Source organism: Fukomys damarensis, unplaced genomic scaffold (genome assembly GCF_012274545.1).
Source record: "Fukomys damarensis isolate Sample0158 unplaced genomic scaffold, DMR_v1.0_HiC HiC_scaffold_17, whole genome shotgun sequence".
In the NCBI taxonomy this organism is placed as follows: domain Eukaryota; kingdom Metazoa; phylum Chordata; class Mammalia; order Rodentia; family Bathyergidae; genus Fukomys; species Fukomys damarensis.
This window is the reverse complement of record NW_022900929.1, coordinates 22,176,715-22,182,190: the sequence shown is the minus strand read 5'-3', so window position 1 is coordinate 22,182,190 and position 5,476 is coordinate 22,176,715.

Genomic DNA, 5,476 nt, shown 5'->3' with positions numbered 1-5,476 from the left:
AAAAAAAAAAAAAAAATCTAGGCTAGCCTTTAAGTCTACAAAGTCTCAGGGCACTGGCAACACGCATTCAGATTCTTTGCCACAGTGAACAAGGTGGAATTTCTCCAACTGCCAGTAGAATCCTCATTTCCATGCAGAACTTCAACACGGACTTATTGTCTTAATCTGTCAGCATTTGGGTCTTCTTGGCCCTCACCAGAATCTTCTTATAGTATTAAGCTCTGCTTATAGCATTCTAGACTTCCTCTAGCTTGCTCCTCCACACTCATCCAAACTCTTTCTGTAATCCCAGTCCAAAGGGTCCTCCCCATCTTTAGGTGTAATTAGAATAACACCTTCACTCCTTGTTACCAATTTTCTCTATCAGTTGTGTCGGTGTTCCTGCAACAAAATACCTGAGGCACTTGACTTAATAAAGAGGAGTGTTTTATTTAGCTCAGAGTTTCTGAGTTTCAAGTTCAAGATCAGGTGGCCCATAAATTGGGGACTTTGAGGAGGATGGGCTGCCAGGTACATGAGTTTGAGTAAGCATTTCTGCCGTGAAGAATAATGCCAATTACAAGGTTTTGTTTTCTGTAGAAACCCTTCATCGGGTTAGGAAAACTTTCTTCTATTCATAGCTTGCAGGGAATTTTTATTACTTCATGACTGGATGTTGAATTCTATCAAATTGTGTGTGTGTGTGTGTGTGTGTGTGTGTGTGTATACCTCTTGAGACAATGGAATGAGTTTTCATTCTGTTTATTTGGTTTCATTTTCAGTCTGTTTATTTGATGAATAGTATTGATTAGTGTTTATGCTTAGCGTGCCTATCATTCTTAAGTTGGTTTCCATTTGGTCATGATACATTGTCTTTGAAACAAATTTATGGGAGAAGTCACTAATTCTGATGTGGTCAGTTTCATTAATCTTCTCCTTTATGATTATTTATGACCTGTTGAAAGATTTTTCCATTGTAGTACATGAAAATATTTTCCTATATCAGTGGTTCTGATACTTGGGAATACCTCCAACAAATATATGGAAGAACTCTGCTGGAAAAATTCTAAAATCTTATTGAAAAAAATTATACAAGTCTTAAATAAATGAATACTTTGTTCATGAGATAAAAGTTCAAACTTGTAAAGACGTCAAATCTCCCTAAATCAATTTATAGATTCAATAAGTCAAATAAAGTATCAACAGGCCATTTTCTATTTCAAGTTTTCTATTTCATCAAAATTTTCAAATTTTCAGAGAGAAATTATGGTATACATTTACGAGCTATAGAAGACCCTTTTCATTCATGATGCTAATAATTTGTGTCCTGTACCCAATCTCACAGGAGTGGCTGCCAAATCTTTTGGTGTTGGCAAAGAACAAACTGTTGGCTTAATTTATCCTTTCCATTTTGTGCTGGTGTTCTTTTGAAAGAATTTTGATGCAAAATTTTCTTATAATATATTTGAAAAAAATTATGCAACATAAATTCATACCCTATACCCTTCACCTATAGTTAGTTGTTAATCATTAAGATTCTGAGATGATGCTCTTTCTCTCTCTCTCTCTCTCTCTCTCTCTCTCTGTGTATGTGTTCTTGTTTTTTCTTTATCATCTGAGAGTGACTTACAGATTTCATGATACTTCACCCTCTATGACATAAATAATTTTAGAATGTATTTTGGGACTGAGTGTGGTGGCATGCACCTATAATCCCAGCACTCTGGGAGGCTGAGGCAGAGGGATCTCAAGTCTGAATCCAACGTGGGCCTCTTAGTGACTTAGTGAGACCCTGTTTCAAAATAAAAAGTTAAGAAGGGCCGAAGGAGTAGCTCAGTGTGAAGTTCCTGGGTTCTACCCGATACCACACACGCGAACATGCACACACACGTGTGCATAATAGATAGATATAGATATATTGCTATGTATTATATACTGATACATGTCTCTGTCTCTAGTTCCTATAAACAGAGCTCCTAAGACCCCTATCATTTCCTGCTTGATGTGGTTGTCACCTCCTACACATGAACCCCTTGTTGTTCCTTGGGTAACCGGAGCTTCTTTTTATTCCTATGTGATGATTCCTGTGCACTCCTGGTTGGGGATTGGTCACCAGAAAGACCAAGCCATGATGAGGGACTTAGAATTTTCAACTGCTCATGCTCAGTGAGGAGCTGGAGAGGTGTCTGTGGTCATCACATCTGTATGGGACATAAGGGTCATAAGTCTCACTGTGGTTCAGTCAAATCCACTCTGTCTTGAGCACTTTTTCATTTTTAATATGATTTTATCATTTTCTCCAATTCTTCCTCCATGGAACCAACTCTCATTTTATGCCTTAATGCTTCTTTTGTTTTTGTTCTTTTTTTTTTTTTTTTACATTTCTGTACAGAGATTTAAAATTCCTGATTTGAGTGTTTTCACCACTTAATGATTGTTTAAAGCCATTTAACTTAGGAGAGGGTGTTTCCTCTTCTAGACTTCTTTGGCAAAATGTTTCAGCAGCTGAAATGTTTTCATTCTTGCTTTGGTTATGGGCAGTCATCCGGGTGGGTGTCATCCACTGTTCTGTTGGTGACCTTTGCAGGGATGGCTGTGTGTACCCTGGAGTGAAGCTGATGAGTGTTTACTGTGTCCCTTGCCTCAGGGGTGCTCCTTACCTGGTATAAGCCACAATTCAGGTTTGGGATGCTCCTCCACCACAAGGTCAACAGCTTCTTCCACAGTACTGACTTCCTTGTCATAGGCTCAAAAGCAAGAGAGCAATCAGATAGTTCCTGAAACCTTCAAAACTGTGAGCCAAAATAAACCTTTTCTCTTTTTAAGTCCATGACCTCAGGTATTTTGTAACAGTAATGGAAAACTAACATAGTATAAAGAACAATTTTTTATATCAATAGTGCTTTAGTTTTTAAGGGAAGCATAGTTTGTGACCTCTGATTTTCTGATTCTCTTTTGTTTCTACATGACCTTTAATTTCACCTTTCATTTTACTTTTTTTTCCCTTCACCAACAAGATTCCAATGAACACCTTGTCCTTTTAAGTTTCTCCCTTTTCTCCAAGAAGCAGTGACTTCCCAAGGCCACCACCTGCTCTCTGGTGCACTTTCAAGCCCTTCCTGTTGATTTCCTCAAGCCCCACACTCAGTTCTTCAGAACAGAGAGACTGTGATTTTCTATTGGAGTTTTTGTTAACAGCTATAGCTCCTCTCTGATCAAAAGCCATAAAACAGGAAATTCATTCAACCCTCATTCCAAGTTTCAACTTCTCTCTAGAGCTTACCTTTTTCATTCTCTAATATCTAGATTTTAAGGGTTTTTTTGTTTTCTTGCTTTCTTTCAATTTTTCCCAGAATCTTTAGGCTTTATCAGTGAAAGATAAATAAATTAGATAATTATTGCCAAGTGCCATTGATATCCTAGGAACACACATCAAGAACCTGTGGGTGATTAGCTGACAATTAAAAGCCATACATAAGAACCACAGGGGACCACAGGTGGCTTACAAAGAGGTTTGCATATTCTGCAGCAAGAGGTCATTGAAAAGTGAAGCCCAGGTTTAAGAATTAATCTCCTAGTGGCTGAGCTCCAGAGGAGGCAAAATGCCCAGCTCTTGTGGGTGTAGGCTAGGGTCTGTCTGAGATAAAAATGCAGTCCTGCCATACAGGAGGCTCCTGAATACTTAGGACCAGCAGATTCTACTGGACCATCTAAGCTGATAGGACAGCCCACCCCTCTGTGTTAAGAACAGTCCCTGCTTCCTTGTTTGGAGAGGATACAATGATCTGCCCCCATAAGGCAACACACACCTCCCACATCTACCCCATACCTCTTTCGGTTGCACTGTAACGCAGTCCAGGAAACAATTCCCCTAATAAAGAGAGAAGAGTGTGTATCTCAAAGATGCTAAAGGCATAGCCAGGGCACCCTGGCAGAAGCCATGGGCATATGCATGGATCATGGAGCCAGAACACAGGACTGAATGGAGGAGACCAGCGGGATTTGGAGCTCTCTCCTGAGAGACAGGATTTAACACCCTGGCAAGCACCCCAGGAGATGGTGCAAACTTGCTTTGAAGATATCTCTTAGTACCTTGAAAAAAAGCAATGAGTGGCCAAGAGGGGCCCCAGGGGAAGGGGCAGGAATCAGATACAGTTCCCAAGGTCACACTCCCAGTATACCAAGTGTGCTTTGCTAATTTCGTAGGCATCAGTCAAGCCAACCATGTTGACAAGGCTCACCATTAAGCCAGGGCTTTCAGTTTTCTGGGATTGATGGCTTTCAGCACTGAGTCAGAGCTGGTTTCCTTGGAACTTCATTGAAAGCCAGCTCTTTCTCTGGAAGGGCATCAGTCCTAGACAAAGTTCCTGTTTGGTGTAACAGCCCCCCAGGAGAGGGAAAAACATGATTTCCAGGAAGAATCAGGATCTCATTTGTTAATAATCACAGTTTAACTTTGTGACTTTCTCACTTAGCCAGGGTGTGGACAGAATTACAGCTAACCAAGGTTGGAGGTGGCTAGTATGGTACGTGGGTCAACGAAGCAAGAAAAGAGCAAGCACATTGAGGGCACATGTTAGGGCGAAGTTACAATAAATTTCCAGGGGAAAGAAGGAAAGGAGCAAAGAGTAAAAGGAGGGCCAGCCCCAAGGTGGCACCAAAGGATGGTGGGGTGAGGGTTCTAGAGGGAGTGTGGTCAGAGCAGTGGGGTCAGAGGTGCAGTGCTAGAAATGAGGTTGACGAGAAATATCAGTGAACCAGAGCCTGAGGTGTGGCCCTAGGAGTGAGCAGTGGCTTCTCAGAGCTATAGAAATCACTGAGAATAAAGATGGAAGCATCATTGGAGAGAATGGTGGGGAGTAGTCAGGAGATGTTTGTATCTCCAGGGGCAGAGAGCCTGGGATGGGACCAGGGAGGATACTCTGAGAGCAAGGTGACCTCTGCCCACCTCAGGCCACCGAGGAGGATGTGAGAGAGATGATGCACCCATTCAGGAAGGCTTCAGGGAGCCTGTGTCCTCGGCAGACGGCAGGGCAGTGCAGGGAAGATCCAGAGGAGGGGAGTGGCTAGGAAGGTCCTGGACATGAGGACAGCGGAGTCATAGGACACACGATCCTGAGGAAATTAGTCCTGAGCCCCAAGTGTTAGGAGTGTCATGGAAGTGCATCGCTGGGGCTGCCTCTTGACTCCTGTCCATGGAGGGAAGAGGCCAAGGTAAATATGTGAGCATCTCTGGAGGATGAAACCTAAAGAGGATGGTGTACTGGTCAGCTTTCCTAACCCCTTGCTGGGATGAGATGCCTGATACATGCAACCAAAAGAGAAAATGAGTTATTTGACTCGTGATTTCAGCCCATGGTTGGCTGGTTCCAAGGTAGAAACATCATGGCGGAAGGCTGTGGGGAGCACACCTGCCTCATTTGTGGTGGTTGGAAAGCAGCGCACAGGGGAAGAGCCAGAGTGGAAAGGACCTAGGACAGCATAGTCCTCGAGGTCA